Genomic DNA, 17679 nt, shown 5'->3' with positions numbered 1-17679 from the left:
CCAAAAAATGGATATTCCATGTTTATGTATTAGAAGAATCAATATTGTTAAAACATCCATACTACACAAAGAAATCTACAGATTCAATGCAATTCCCATCAAAATACCAATGACATTCTTCACAGAAATAGAAAAAAAAAAATCTAAAATTTATATGTATCCACAAAAGTCCCAGAATAAACAAAGCTATCCTAAGCAAAAAGATCAAAACTGGAGGAATCAGATTAACTGATTTCAAATTATTCTATAGCATGGTACAGGGATAAAAAGAGACACACAAACCAATGGAACAGAATGGAGAACCCAGAAACAAATCCACACACATACACTGAATTAATTTTTGACAAAAGTGCCAAGAACATACACTGGGGAAAAGACAATCTCTTCAATAAATGGGGCTGGGAAAATTGGATATTCATATGCAGAATAATAAATCTAGACCCCTATCTCTTGCCATACACAAAAATCAAATCAAAATGAATTAAAGAAGTAAATCTAAGGACTCAAGCTACGTAACTACTAAAAGAAAACATGGGGGAAAATCTCCAGGACATTGATCTGAGCAAAAATTTCTTGAGTAATATTCTACCATCATAGACAACCAAAGCAAAAATGGACAAATACGGCCAGGTGGGATGGCTCATGCCTGTAATCCCAGCACTTTGGGAGGCCGAGGTGGGGGTATTACCTGAGGTCAAAAGTTCAAGACCAGCCTGGCCAACATGGCAAAACCTAGTCTCTACTAAAAATACAAAAAATTAGCTGGACTGGACGTGGTGGCCTGTGCCTGTAATCCCAGCTACTTAGGAGGCTGAAACAGGAGAATCACTTGAACCTGGGAGACGGAGGTTGCAGTGAGCTGCGATGGTGCCATTGCACTCCAGCCTGGCCCACAGAGTGAGGCTCTGTCTCAAAAAAAAAAAAAAAAAAAAAAAAAAAGGACAAATGGGAAAATGGGATGACATCAATTTGAAAAGCAAAGGAAACAACAAAGTGAAGAGACAACCTACAGAATAGAAGAAAATATTTGCAAACCACCAATCTGACAAGGGATTAATAACCAGAATATATAAAGAGCTGGAACAACTCTACATGAAAAAGCTAATAATCCAATTTTTTAATGGATAATAGACATTTCTCAAAAGAAGACATAAAATGGCAAACAGGGATAAGAAAACGTGCTCAAGATCATTGATCATTGGCAAAATGCAAATCAAAACTACAATGAGATATCCTCTCACCTATCAGCAGGGTGACTATAGTCAATAATAACTTAATTGTATATTTAAAAGCGACTTAAAGAGTGTAATTGGATTGTTCATAATTCAAAGGATAAATAATTGAGGGGACAGATTCCCCCCTACCCCAAAGTGATATCTTGGGTAATTTTCTGTTTATTCTATATGTAGTAGATGTGGAATATGTTTTTTCCTTGGTCTTCCTTTATTCCTAGGAAGGAATTATTTTCAGGTCTCAATGGACTGCTTCTTATAATTTACTGGAAATTTATTTCCATGCTGATTATACATTGCTATGGTTTGCATATTTGTCCCCTCCAAAACTCATGTTGAAATTTAATTTCCTTTGTAAAAGTATTAAGAGGTAGGACTTTTAGGAGGTGATTAGGCCATAAGAACTCCACCTTTATGAGTGGGATTTGTGCATTATAAAAGGGCAAGTTCAGTACCCTCTTGCTATCTCTATTGTCCTGTTGTTTTCTGCCCTGGAATGATGCAGAAGAAGGCCTTTGCCAGATGCTGGTACCTTTGTACTGGGACTTCCCAGCCTTCAGAACTGGGAGCCAATCAATTTCATTCATTATAAATTTTTTAAAAGATTAATAACTCTATAGAACTGTTGTACAACATTGTACCTATAGTCAACAGTAAGGTATTGTACACTTAGAAATTTGTTAAGATTGTTTATCTCATGTTGTGTTCTTACCATAATAAAAAATAAAATATTGTCTAGTATATGCAATAAAACAGAGAATTGTCAATCGGTCTAGTCTGCCACCTAATCCAGCAGTCACTCCAAGGTTGTGGAAGGAATGGGAAAAATAGTAAAATTTGGAAAGGAGCAAAGGAAGAGAGCCTACATTGTTCTAGGTTTCAGGAAGCAAATGTTTCAAAACAGATCCCTATTGCTTTACTGATTCTTTCAGCAGTCCTATGAAGCAAGTAAAGCTTCCAATGATTGCCCTTATTATAACTCTGAATATTCCGATTGAAAACACTACATTGCTCCTTTTATTACAGAATAGGAACAGTACTATAAACCAGATTATATGGCCTCTTGCCAAATGTTCTTTCTACTACCCAAACTTCTCACCTATGGATATGGAATTTTAGATCAAAACTTCAAAAACCTTTTTCCTGTGAGTGCAGTTATGTTTTTAATATAATGATTTCTTTTCCTTTGGGTAAATACCCAGATCCACATGGGCATCCTTGTCTTGTTCCAGATCTTAGTATCCTAACTGGATCAACAGATGATCAGGCATATATATATATATATATCAGGTATATATATAGGTGTATATATATATATATCAGGTGTGTGTATATATATATATATGTATATATATAAATACACACACATACACAATGGAATACCATTCAGCCATGGAAAAGAATGAAATGAAATCATATATTTTGCAGAAACATGGATGGAATTAGAGGCCATTATCTTAAGTGAAAACTCAGAAACAGAAAGGCAAATATCACACGTTCTCACTTATAAGTGATAATTTATAAGTAGGAGCGAAATGATATGTATACATGGACATAGGATTTGGAATAATAGACTTTGAAGACTTGGAATGGTGAGGGGTTGGGAGGTGGGTGAAGGATGAGAAATAACTTAATGGGTACAATATATATTATTGGGTGATGGTTATACTAAAAGTCTAAACTTCATCACTACGCAATACATCAGCATAACAAAACTACACTTGTGCCCTTAAATTTATACAAATGGAGGAAAAAAGTTCTCTCCTGAGTCAAGTTTAAATGAGCTAAATGATTATTCTGATATCATATATTTGAGTGCATGGATGGTATCAACCTCTCTATCAAGATAGCACAGAGTCCACAGGAAGTATGATGTGGGCAGATGCATTGTCAAGAAGATAGTGGATTTCTACCCCTTCTAGCTTCCTCTCCCAATTCAATCAAGTAATCACTCAGCAGCATGTATGAAGGACCAATCATGTTCTCAGGTTGTGGGTAAATTAAGATACTAAGCCTGACCTAAGTAACCTGAAATGGAATTGAATGGCAATGTTCTACCTATGAAACAACAATAAATAATGGTTCTTATGCTTTTGTGTCTTGACTGCAAGTATCATCTGTCATAATATCTAACTCCCTGAGTTGTCATGAGGATTAGTTGAGATATCATATGAAAATCACTAGCTCATCACTTAGCGCATAACAGGGGCTCAAAAAATGGTAAACTAGTGGCATGGGTAACAGCCAGTAAGAGCAATATCTGTGGTAGTGGAGGACAGCTAAAATTTGAATACTTTGAACTTTGTGGGTTCAAAGGAGAACGGCATGTTCATAGGAATATTAGTTTGCATTAGTTTCATGTCTATTTTCAGAGGTAGAGTCAGAATCAGATTTTTTTTCTCCTAAACAAATGAGCCTCATGTATTAGTTTGCTAGGGTTGCCAAAACAAAATACCACAGACTGGGTGGTTCAAACAACAGACATTTATTTTCTCACAGTTCTGGAGGTTAAAAATTTGAGATCAAGCGTTCAGCAGGTTTGATTTCTTCTCAGGCCCCTCTCATTGCCTTGCAGATGACTCCCTTCTCACTAAGTATTCACTTGGTCATCTCTCTGTGAGTGCATGTCTGCTATTTCTCTGCACGTACAAATTTTCTCTTCTGATAAGGGCACCTCTATCATATTAAATGACCATCCACCCTAGACCCCATTTTAACCTTAAACACCTCCTAAAAGACTTTATATCCAAATATGACTATATTCTATATTTCTAGGGGTAAGGACTTCAATATACATTTGGTGGGGACATAAGTCAGCCAATAACACCTTTTCTGGAGACACAGATGCGCAGAGATTGGTTAAGTACAATAAGCTTTAGTAATGCTTAGTTCAAGGACTCCGGTGGAAAAGAAGAGAAAGGATCCTTAGCCAAATGAGAGAGATAAGGGAACAATCTCTGATCATTGCAGAATAACCTGGCACATGTCAAAAATACAGAGGGGTGGACTGATCTGCGGACTTAGTTTGATTTTACATGGGAAAGAAGGATGGAATTCCTTTCAGTAGGTCTCAGAAGGTGTAACTGCAGGACACAGAATGAGTACATGCTTTAATATCTCGAAGTCTAGAGAGTGGTCATTGGAACAAGCCAGTCTGCAGCTTACAGGCCAGCTTTGTGGAATACTGATTTCTTTCCAGAGCAGTCAGGGAACAGAGAAAAGGAGGCCTAATAATATTTCTGGTGTCCATGCACTCAGGGTCTATGAATACCCGGGCAAAATGAATATGTCAATACTTTTAAAATGTGCTTACATTCCTAGGAGTTCATATTTATGGAAGTGCCATATGAAGTGTGACTATCAAGTACTATTTTCTGGAGCAATCTTAGGCATCTGTAAAAGGTATGTTGCTCCACAGAAGCTATTATATGTAATGGTTAAAACACTGGATACGAAGTCATTGGCTCGTACCCAGTACTGACACTTATTAGCTTGGTGAGTGGGCAAGTTCCTTGATATCTGCATCTCAACACACTTATGTTTAAAGTGAGATAATACTATTCTTACAGCATTGGATATATTTGAGGATTACTTGAGTTAAGATATATAAAGTGCTAAGAATATTGTATTATTACTAAGAAATTCTGAGTGAATCACACAATTTCATACAAAGAAGCAAAGTTCCAAAATGTTCCTTGCCAGATTTAAAAAGTGAAAATACAGACTTCCGAGTTAAATTTTATTAACAAACAATTTTTGAATATAAATATGTCCCAAACATTTTATAAACACTCTTATACTAAAAATTTATTTGTTGTTTATCTTGAAATTCAAACTAACTGGGCATTCTGTATTTTATTTGGCAACTGTAAAAAACACATTTTGAATGATATTGAAAGAGAATATCAGAAAGCAATACTTTAAATGTCATCAGTGTTTAATAAGCACATACCTAATAACTATAATAACTGAATGAGTTGGTAGACCCAAGGGCTGTAATGTGGACAGCCTTTATTGAAATACAAGCAGTCAAATTGACTTGAGGAATTAGGAGAAATGGGAGCTAGTTAAGATATGAGTAGAAAAATGAATTACCAAACCTCACGAAAATGGCAACCGAGTTATAATTTCGGCTCTCTACCAGAATTTATGGCATATAGAAGGTATTTGACAAAAGTTTGATGTATGAAAAGATAGTGAATGATTAGGCAAATGAATAAACAATGAACAAATAAATATGTAAATGGATCAACTATTTAAGAATGGTAAATTATAAAGGATGGGGTAAATGAAAAGAATCATAGGTTCAGAGAAATAAATTAAGAATGGCTTGTGGTAATCCCGTTAGAGGAAATGAGAAACAACCTAGAATAAATGAAGTTGAAATGGAGAGGAGAGAGAAAATTCTAAAAGCATGTCAACACAAAAGTCATAGGATAGGAAGACTGTGCACAAACTAGTATTACCATCTGTCAGCTGTGAATACTCCTCCCTAGAAATAGCTAGCTTTGGTCTCTTCAGACTTTCTACAAAACATAGTCTGGAGGGAAATACTTTAAGGGAATCCATCAAGGCTTTCCATTTCAAGGAATCTGGGTAGACTGTAATACACCAAAAGAGGAAAGAGGAGGAGGAAGATGAGGAGGAGTAAAAAGAAAAGTTTCTGCTATTGTTGTATTTATTTTTTGTAAGCACAAAAGAAGATAGCTTACTCATAATCTAAAGTAAATATTTATTAGACAATGAAGAGACACATTGTCTCCAAGAGGATTTCTAAAAGTAAAAGATAGGATATGTATGCAAGTATTTGAAAGTCTCAATATAAAAAAGTTTCATCTAAGATTATTGCAGTATCTTGAGCTCTACACACAACAGAACACTTTCAAACACTCTTTTCCTCTTGAATATAATACAAAATAACAATATAATTCAGCCTATTCAAAGCAGGAAATCACAAAAGACCTTATCTTCCAACAGGTGCACATGTAGTGCTTAGTACTGTTGCTCTACCATCGCAATTGCTGATGCATGAACCAACAAAGGAATAAAAAGAAATGAAATAAAGTCCTAAGATTTATTTATATAAATAAAATATGTCTCTCATAAGTACATAGAGGTGTTGAATTTTTCAAATTAGTCAGAAATATGTGTAACTTTTCCTTAAACTTTATAACCATGGATAATCTGCAGTAGGAATAATTTTTATTTCTATTAAAAATAAGTATTATCATTAATATAATTGGATCTTTTAGAACTCATGAAGTAATTGCAGCCATTTATTTTTTAAAACATTTGATGGTTTTGGCATATCATAAAACAATTTTGTAGGCATTGTTCTATAATTTTCAAATTCATTTATTTCAAAAGAAATATAATCATGTTTTATGGTATAATTAAACTTAGCTCAAATTTTTGAACTCTTATTGATCTCATTAACACATGTTTAGCCCTATAATTAAAAGGGGATCAAAGTCTTTTACAAAAATCTCCAAAACAATCATGGAGTTGAACTTAGAAATTTTCTTTATGGAAGTTGTAAAAGGAAAACAGTTTGCCTAATGCCACACATTTAGTTGGATGGTATAAAGCAATGATGTTCACAACCCCAAAATGATCAGGCCTTGCATTCACTTTTTCATTCTCCTCATGGTTTTGCTAAAAAGTATTGCTCTTTCATTGCCTCATGATTAGAAATCCAGTCTCGTATTTTCTGGATAGTCTATAATCCAGCACTTGAAGAGTGTAATTGCAATAAGGTTAGAACAGAATTAGAGGGGAGTGCCAAATGCAGATACCAACAAGACAGTACTAATTCTCCCTCAAAAGTCACACCAAATTAAAAGTTTCTATTAAGGATACGAAAGTTTGAAGTTGAAATTCAGCCTATATTCTATGATAAAATTGAATATTGGATATTAATATCAGCCTACTAACTTTAGCAATATTCAAAATTAACAGCTAAGAATCAAAATAATACAAATAATTATTTTCAGACCCTTACTCTTGTTATAATCCTAACACTTAATTGGAATTCACCAAATGTTTAGTTCCCCTAAAAATGATTGATAATGTTGTTACAAGTGATTCATAAGGTAATAATAGCAATAAGCCAAACTTTATTTATTCATGCAATATTCATGGAACTATATAATTCAGTATGTCAGTAATTTTATTAAGTATATTAATATCATATCAATTAATATACTTGCATTGTATTAAGTATGGGACATAAATAAGTTTCTAAAATGGCTTCAAGGAGATTTTGACATAAGAAATATTATTAGAAGTACATGCATGATGGTGGTCATAGCCACCATTCTATGAATGCAGATGCTGTGTACTTACTTCTATGAAGTGTAGCTCTTAGCCTGTGATAAAGTAAGAATTTGTTACCTAAATTAACATGTCTTCCCAAATGAAACAACTTACCTTCCAGTAGAAAGATCAGGTTCCTATGATGTTAAGGACAGACATGCTAGGCCATGGGAAAAAATGAATAAATAAATGAGACATCTTCATCTGGAAAACATATATATAATATTCAATACTACCTTAAATCAGAATCATAAACCTGGCTTCAAGTCAGTATAAAATCTATCAGGGAAAGTACCTAATATCTAAATAGTAATAATCCAAAATAGAATATAATTAAATACCATAAAAGAGGACCAGACTATGAGATGATGTTTCAAAGAAGGAAGAGAAGGTATCCAGCTGAATAATCTGGCATAATCCATTGAAGAGAAAGTATTTGAGTTGTGTATTGAAGTATCTGGTAGGATTAGGACCCATGGAACTGAGAAGGATATTCTGGATAGAGGAAATATCATAAGCAAAGTTGGAGTGAAAATTCCTGAAACATATAAAATGTCCAGAGAATAGTCCCATTGGTCAAACATGCTGTATATGAAGGGCAGCCCTGAGTGATAATATTGAGAGGATGGTGAGATCATGTGGGGAAATAAAACTTCCCTAGATTTCTCCTGTAAAAATTTTGAGCCACCTGAGACACATAAATGTATACAACATAAAAATAATGTTTGCTTTCCCTTCCCCTAGAAACATTTAACTATCCACATATTATGAGGATTAGATCTGCAGTCATTTGTTGAGTTAATTATGCTGATCCAAGAGTATGATAAAACTTCTCTTCTCTCTCCTACAGGAACAATTGGTTGCAGCCTAGATTAGGCCCTTAGGTTAAGCAATCAAGATGTCAAGAAGACTGTCTTCCTAGGAATTTACATTTCAAAATGATGAAGCCCAAACCCTGGGGATATGTTTAGGTCATAAAAGCCATAGACACTAGGGCTTACTTGTTCCTTGGAAAGGTGTATTTACATATTAAAAACAGTGAGTGCAATCCAGGATCCTATCTATCCCATCTTTCAGAAGGGAAGAGTGAAAGCTGATAAATCCATTGCTGTTTCTGTTATCATCTCTCCTCTACCAGTGAAACTTAACCACTTGCCTGGAAAGTTTTCATTAGAACTCATCATGTTGCCTATAGGTCTAGGTGTGAGGGACCAATGCAACAATGTTACTGTTGATGTGGTTGTGAGCATCAATATAGAATGCTTTTCTCTACCCAAATGCCTTGTGTTTCTGCAGTATTCAGATAGACATATAAGTAGGTACAGACATACATGAATGAGATGGGTAACATCTCAGAAACCTCAAGGTTCATGACAAAACAGAGTCATATCATGAAAAATTTTAATTGTCAAGTGTCTAGTTTTCATTTTAAAATGTTTCCTTTTGAGCGGTGTCAATACCTTCCAAAAGCTTCTCTGGATTTCTCAGTGCTCCTCTAAAAAGGAAAGTGGTACATTATCCCCACAGACATTACAACTGCTTCCAGAGAAACAGCTCAGTAAAATAACAACTCTATAAAATGTTGCTGCAGCTCACAACAGAGAAAGTAGAAGGTTAGGAAAATCACAACAAGGGTTGAAACCTGGGACAGGTTGGTTCAACAAAACTCAATTCTATGAGATTAACCTCCATTTGGGAATTGGAGCATACTAAAGAAATATACAGTCATGTGTCACTTAACAACATGTATAGGTTCTGAGAAATGTATCCTTAGGCAATTTCATTATTACACAGGTATCATAGAGTGTACTTCCCAAAACCTAGATGGTATAGCCTACTACACGCCTTGGATATATGCTATAGCCTATTGCCCCTAGGCTACAAAACTGTACAGCATATTCTAGTGAATACTGTAGGCAATTAAAACACAATGGTAAGTATCTGTGTGTCTAAACATATCTAAACATGGAGAATGTATAGTAAAAATATAATATAATCTTATGGGACCACTGTCAGATACGCAGTTTGTCATTGATTAAAACGTTGCTATATGGTGCCTGACTGTATATATCAAGACTGCTGCCTTCAAAGAACTTTTCTGGTAAAACAAGACAAATACATATTTTAACTAGATTAGTGCTGAGATTTTTAGTTCAGATAATAGTTTTTAGAGATGGTTAGGAAGAAAAAATTCAATGTGGTTAGGATACTATATTTCTGAAGGAAAGATGAATGTTCACAAAGACTCTTTTCCTTTCTCACTTCGTAATTAGTAATTTTGTTATTTTGCAATCTTCCAAATGGAACTGATAATTCTATACCTAGTTACCCACCACCCTCAACACTCTCTCAAAGTCTCTAACGTCAAAGATCACAAGAATAGGAAAGGCTGGGTTAACCAGATTTAAAAATCATTTAAAAGAGCATTCAGAATTTTCTTGCTTTTTCTCATATCATGTTCTTGCACTACTTGGCTTTGGATTAAGATAAGCTTGAATTTGTCTTGGAAAGCTTACCTAACCTCTTTGAGACACAATGTTTTCTTCTGTGAAATAATAAGATGAAATTAGATGGCAGGTTTAAAATGTCCATCACAACATCTGACTCTTAGATACTCAATATTGTTCTCTGCCCTATTCAAGCCACTTGTCCCATATACTCTGGTTATAGAAGTGTCTTTGAAGTAAAACCAGAGATGTGGGACAATATAGATGTCATTGTATTGGGCAGAGGTGGATAGTTAGCAGTATGTAAGGACATAAAATTGCTTGGGATTTTCAACTTCAGACACAGACATAGGAAAAAAATATTGAGAGGATTCCCTAAGGTATGGCAAGCTACCAAGTCAGGGAACACATAAATTGTTCCTCCTCAATGAAGTAATACCAATGCTAAATATACAAGTGGTGATAGACAGGGATATAATTGAATTTTTAAAATATGTAAACAAACAGAAATGTATTCAGTTATAGGAAAAGTATCACCACCTCATAGGCTAATCAAAAATGTTTCCAGGTTAAGGGACAAAAAAATTTATAATAATTCCAAGGTCTCTTAGATATATTTTTGAAAAATGCAATAACATAATTGGCTCTAATTTTCAATAAACTGCATTTTTTTCCCAGGGGGAAAGAACAAAGATTAGAACTTGACCAGATACTAAAAAGTGAAAAATGCCCCTAGTTGAACACAGAATTGAACCTGAAAGCGTTCTGGAAACTCAGGGAAGTCTGATTCACAATCAAATGGTTTGCAGATTAATATCTGCAAATTAATAAAGATAATACTCCTTGTGTCTTTGTATTTTCAGGGTGTGGGATTACTGCCATCATTTGATGGAGAAGAAGTTTTAACTACTAAGTCAGCATGTTTTCATGGTGCTACCTGGTTGCAAATCTGGGATGACATAAGGCACCAGCTTTCTTTACAAACCTTCAAGCTTGGAGGAGGTACAAATCAAATTTGGTCTGAATATTGTAGTTTTGTTTTTCAAGAAGTACTGTTTCTGTTTAAGAGTTTTTGTTTGTTTTATAGAGATCTCCTTGGTTAATCCTTTAGCCACACTGATTTGATGCCAAGTTATTGTTTTCCAAATAGTAAATTTTTAAACTTCTTATCTGATTAGTTTTACCTGTTGAGGACAGGTGTTTTATACCTCATAATTTTCCCCTCCATACTCATTTACACTTGAATAATTTTCAAGATTCTTGGTGAATTTCCCTTTGAAGGTTTCAAGTCTCTTTAATCCCCAGAATAAATTTATTAATTTATTAATGTTTCCCAAATAAAGAAAAAACCCTATTGGGAATATAGTGTTAATTATTTTTCTCAAGTACATCCACCAATATTGGTGCATACATTTCTCAGGAAATTAAATTTTCCATTAGTTCAATATGCTTGGAATGTTTGAATTAAAAAGAATTTTCCAAAAATGGTCCCAGGCTTCTTTTAAATGATGTTATTAAAAATATAAAGTTCATATTCTAATAGATTACCCAAGAAGGTTACTGCATACAAATTTACCTAAGTTCTTGTTTGTTATTATCTATTTTCCTGTAGTCTTGCTTGGTTCTGGAGGGACAGTTTGGCTGAATATCAAATATTTAATTTACACTATTTTTTCTCATTGAGCATTTTTTTAAAGTACTGCTTTAAAATTGGGTTATCAAAAGACCAATGTCAGTCCAATATATCTGTCATTGCAAGTTATATGTTTGTTTATTTAGGCCATGAGGTCATGAGAATTTTTCTTTTAACTCTGAAACCTAATGGTTATTAGAATATGTCTTAAAGTTTATCAGTCTGGGTTAATGATAAACTAAATTTTCTCATAAACTGTATTTTCCCAAGTACCCAGTGGGGTCTTCCCATTTTTAGGTTCAAACTTTTTATTAAATGTCTGGGAAGTTTTCTGTGATTATAATTTCAAATATTATTTTCCAATGTTTTTGTTAATAGTTATTTTCTAATGTCTAATGTCCTAAAGTTTTGCTTTTCACTCTTTGTTTTGTTCAGGGATTGCAATAATACACATATTATTCCTTCTCTTTCTATCTTTGTATCATATTCACTTTTTCACTCATTTTTATTCTCTTAATTATTTTTCTGTTTTTCTTCAATGCTCCTTATTTAATTTTTTAAAATCAATTCTCTCATGGGCGTCTTAAAATCCATTCTTCATTTCTATGTTAATTTTGTCTTTTAATTCCATTTCATTTTTGAATTCAATCAACTTTCTTTTAATTTTTACTGGTTTTTTCCATGTCTAGCCTCAGATTTTGAATTTCTGATTTAGATTATTTTTTCAAATCTTCATTTACTTGTGAGACTATCTCATTCCATTTATAGTTTTGACTTGGAGTTTTCTTCTGCTTCATGGTTATTAGTCTGAGGGAAAATTTCCTCAGTTAATATGTGTTGAATTTTGTTTTCAGATTTCTTTCAAAAGCTCATTTTGAATCTGTTAATCTTCTCTTGTCTATTTTTTTATGTGTGGTATTACAGTGTTTTACAAGATTTTTAATTTAATGATACTCCTGTCTCACAGTATTTCAAAACTCGAAAACTTCAATGGTCTTGTTTGTTTGCTTTTATGATAGGCAATGGGATTGTGAATTATCTAGTTTTGTGTTCCCCTTTTGTCTTGTGGGATTCAAAAATGTCCTCTTTCATTTAATTCACTATCCCATTGGCCAGAGGTGCCTTCTTTATGGTTTCTTTCTCCTCCAAAGAAGCTATGTGTTTTAAATTCTGCTTCTTTAAGTTGTGAAACTCTTAAAGAAGAGTTTCTGTGGCTCATGCTCTGTCTTACCTGGACATTATTTTAGTATTTTTAGAAAAGAGTGGACTTAGATTTTCTGGCAGAGATTTTAGACCTTATGCCTCATTGTTTATTTCTTTATCTCTTTTCTGTAGGTTTTCTAGGTCTGTGTTTTCTTTCCAGAAATGTCTTGCGGTGGGGTTGGAGTGGGACAACTGTGTAAGAGACCACACACTAAAACATCTTACAGCTATTAAGAATGTAGGCATTCTCTGTATGCTAATTAGGTTTAGAAGTAGTTTTTTTCCATAACTTAATTTGTTCCTCTTATTTTCTATCTTATTAATATATAGAAAATGTTGGAATGAAATACTGAAAGACAAGAATATAGGGGAAAGCTACCATTGTCTTTGTGCATACTTATGATTTTTAACTTAGCAATATATTTATATTTAAAACGTGGCTTTTAGGCCACATGCAGTGGCACTCACCTGTAATCTCAGCACTCTGGGAAGCCGAGGCCAGCAGATCACTTGAGGTCAGGAGTTCTAGACCAGCCTGGCCAACATGGTGAAACCCCATCTCTACTAAAAATACAAAAATTAGCTGGGCATGGTGGTGGGTGCCTGTAATCCCAGCTATTCAAGAGGCTGAGGCAGGAGAATCACTTGAACCAGGAGGCAGAAGTTGCAGTGAACTGAGATCGCATCACTGCACTCCAGCCTGGGTGACAGAGAGAGACTTCATCTCAAAAACAAAAAATAAAATAAAATAAAATGTGGTTTTTATAGACAGACTATAGTTAGGTCTTGCTTTTTTAACACATTATGACAATCTCTATATTTTTATTGATTTTTATATTTTATTGATCATTTACATTTAATATAATTATTAATATGGCAGGGTTAAAATCTATTATATTGTTTGTTCTTCTATACTTGTATTGTATATTCTTTATTCACTTTTTTCTTTTTACTGCCTGCTTTTGTATTAATTGAATGTTTGTTATGATGCCATTTTATTTTTACTACTGTCTTATTAATAATACTTCATTGTTAAAACAGTTGCATTAAGGTTTACAATTTATATCTTGGTTTTATCACAATCTATCTTTTAATATGAATAATGTTAGAGCTTTACAACTGTATCCTTTCAATTCTTGCCTCAAATTCATTGTACTACTATTATGCATTTTATTTTGCCTATAAATATCACAATACACTATTATTTTTGTTTTAAATATTTATTTATAGTTTAGAGACACTGAAAATTAGGGAAAATGTTTATATTCATTTTTACCATTTCTAGAGCTCTTTATTTTTGTGGTAAATTCAAGTTTGTATCTGGTCTCATAATCCTTTTGCCTGGAAAACTTCCTTGATCATACCTTGTAGCATTGGTCCATTGGCAATAAATGCACGTACCTGTTGGTTTTTTTCTGAAAAACAAATCTTCATTTAGACTTTACTCTTGAAAGATATTTTCATTGTGAATAAATTTCTAGGATTACTTTTTTTGATACTTTAAAGATGTCACTTCATTGCTTTTCTGAATTGTGCAGTTTTTGACAATAACTCTTCTACAATTCTTATCTTTCATTCTTCCTGTGTAGTGTTTCTTTTTCCCTAGCTGCCTTTAGTGATTCTGCTTTATCTTTGCTTTTCAGCTGTTTCAGCTGTTGTAAATCAAGCATTGTGAAAAATTACAAAGTACTCTTTGCAGATAAGTTTCTACATAATATTTACCCTAAAATACATGTAAGTATTTGAAATAACTTAATTTCTAGTAAGTATATTAAGTCTCTGAGAATAAAATTGGTTACTTTAATTTAAAAATAATATGAAGATTTTCATAGCTATGGTAGCATTTTACTTAACAATATTAAGAATGAAGTATCCCTTTAGAGTTTAGGATATTTTTTAATTTGTCTCTGCTCAAAGATACAAGCTAATAACAGATTGTACCTTATACTAAAACACTCTGATAACAAGAAATGATTTTGGATATTCTAGAAGGGCATGTATGCAAAAGAGATTTAAAAAGAACTAAATCATATATTGAGAACAAAAAAATATAAAATTTTCACTAGAAAGTATTCATTTTATTACCACATGACTACTCTTTGTAGAATGATTTATAACATGCTAGAAAAACAATACTTATATCATTATCTCTAACCTCGTATTTCAGAGTTGCAGATAGTGTAGGTGTGATTTCAGGGTCTTACAATATCCTGATATCAAGTTTTCTTTTTTTTATTAACTTCTCTAGCACAACTGAATCTACATTAAGTGGGAACAAAGTTTTCCTTTCCACAAAGAGGTAAAAATAATTTTTAAGTCCTAAATTTTAAGAGAGGAAACACAATTGAACACCCATTCTAATATATGCTCTTGTAAAATTTGTTGACAAATTGAGGGTTTATGTTGTGATTTCTTTTTAAATTAAGGATACAATGTAGTACTGGGCACCTGAAATTAAGATAGCGAAATAAAGATCAGAACAGGTTACAAAAGAGTAATGAGTAGGAAGACAGGGAGGACCCTCAGAAAAGCTGAACTACAAAGAATTTTGCTTGGCAGTTTTAGTTTTTGGTATCACTAAAAAAGACTGTGGAAATTAGAGATGTATTTATTTCACTGATAACCTCAAACCTAATTTTATGTATGAAAATAAAGTTTTTCTACATTTAACTGAGGAAAACCATATGCCTTCTAAAATACAATTTTATAAAAGGCTATATGTATTTGCTAGAGCTATTGTATCACAAATACTACAAACTGAGTGGTTTACACAACAGATATGCATTATTTTACAGTTCTGAAGACTAGAAATGTGAGATCAAGAAGTCAGAAGGCTTGGCTCCTTCTGAGGGCTTCTGGTGGTAGGCTGGCAATCTTTAGCATCCCCAATCTCTGTCTATCTTCATATGGCACTTTCCCTATGTGCTTTTCTGTATCCAAATCGTCCTGTTTTTTGTAAGAATAGTGGTCGTATTGAATTAGGACCACATCTTACTAGTATACCCTCATCCAAACTTAACTAATTACATCTTCAAAAACCCTATTTCCAAATAAGTTTAGATTCTGAGATATTGGGATTAGAGCTGAAATACATGAACCTATAACAAAACTATTTCCATTTCACATTTAGAACAGTTTTGTTGAAGTTTTACCAAATATATTACTTGCAGGATGATTGCTAACTGATGGATGTAAATTTGTTTTTACATCCATCAGCAGTTTTAGTTCTTTATTAATGAGAAATTAAACTTGGGAGTACACTCTGTTATTTTTTAGTTTGAAAATATTTAAATTCTAAAATTAAGGGATCAACTTGATTCATAAACCTTATAATAATATGTTGATTTGCACTCATGATTTTGGAAATACGGAGATAAGGTTTAAGGTTTAGCTTTACCTAGAATATATTCTCATCAAAGACATACATAACACCCAACCAGGCATCCTGAATTAAAAATAAGTATTAAGTACATATAACTAATGTTTAATTGTAATATAAATATTACTTTAACATAAATATCAAATAAACCATAGTACATGGAATTAAATTGAATTAATATTAACTTTTGATAAATTGTTATTTGAATGAATACTAGTTAAATAATACATACTATAAATCAATATTATTGAGAAATTTTTATTATATTCTACATTGCCTATAAGTATCTGGAAAGGGGACCTGAGAATCAATAGGATTAGCTGGGTTTTCACCAAATAATGGGTGAAAAATGTACATAGAAATGTCCAAATTGCATTTTCATGTCAAGGAAGAGTGAAGTTGTATCATGTAAAGGTCTGTTCTGTCTTGGTACTCTGTAATATACATTTATCCAGGCCACTGTTTCTTATGTAAGTAAAAAGTCAGGATGCTAATTATTCACCTTACATTCTCCTATCTCAAAAGTGACATAAGTGTGGAATGGTTAGTTATGAAGTGCCTCCCCTCTAAAAGTGGTTGGTTATATACATGGGTTCACCGTGTTGCTCAGGCTGGAGTGCAGTGGTGCTATCTGGACTCACTGCAACCTCCACCTCCCAGGTTCAAACTATTCTCCTGCTTCAGCCTCCCCAGTAGCTAGGATTACAGCCGCCCACCACCACGCCAAGCTAATTTTTGTATTTTTAGTAGAGATGGGGTTTCACCATGTTCGACCAGGCTGGTCTCGAACTCATGACCTCAGGTGATCCACCTGCCTTGGCCTCCCAAAGTGCTGGGATTACAGGCGTGAGCCACCATGCCAGGCAAATATTTAAAATATTGATTTCCACTGAGGCTTCCAGTGGACAGTGAGCTCAGATCATGGCTTGACACACCTGAGCAAGGCCAGAGGAGCAGGAGGACTGAATTTGACAAATATCTAAACACATTCTAATTGAGGCCTTCCAAAGGGACGCTTATCCTGATATTACTGTCACAGAAGAACTGGCCAGAAAACATTCCCAAGCCATGAATCCAGGTTTGGTTTCAGAACCAGAGAGCTCGGATACCAAAGAGAAGCCAGGGAAGCCCCAGTGTGGAGGCAGCCTGGGCGCAGGCCCCGATCCCACTCCCCGGTCAGCCTAGGTTGCTGGCCCCTGACTACTCCTGCCAGCACAGATTCCCAGGGATTCAGAGCAATGTGGGCAACTTCTCCTGGGAATCAGAGGAGGCTTGGGGCCAAGCTCTCCTCTGAGGGCACGCTGGTGTCCCGGGCCCAAATGCCCCGGCCACCACCACCTTGACCTGGAGATGGTAGCCAGTGTGCCAGGCCAGCCTTACGCAAACGTCTCTTTCCGCCCTTCGGCTCAGCGCTGCTTCCAGGTCCCACTTGCCACCAGCCCTCCCCACAGCTAGAAGCTGTCAGTGCTG

General features: G+C 34.2%; 1 long non-coding RNA gene across 1 annotated transcript in view; it reads right to left on the bottom strand.

The window, feature by feature from the left end:
- The window catches only part of LOC134810463 (uncharacterized), a 76921-nt gene that overhangs the window by 53941 nt on the left and 5301 nt on the right, over positions 1–17679 (bottom strand). The window contains exon 2 of the long non-coding RNA XR_010158574.1: positions 7662–7707. This is a non-coding gene — a long non-coding RNA (uncharacterized LOC134810463). The remainder of the gene's footprint in view (positions 1–7661; positions 7708–17679) is intronic.

This window comes from Pan troglodytes, chromosome 6 (assembly GCF_028858775.2).
Source record: "Pan troglodytes isolate AG18354 chromosome 6, NHGRI_mPanTro3-v2.0_pri, whole genome shotgun sequence".
NCBI lineage: Eukaryota > Metazoa > Chordata > Mammalia > Primates > Hominidae > Pan > Pan troglodytes.
Note: the sequence above shows the minus strand (reverse complement) of the source record. Positions and strands in the feature narration are given on the sequence as shown.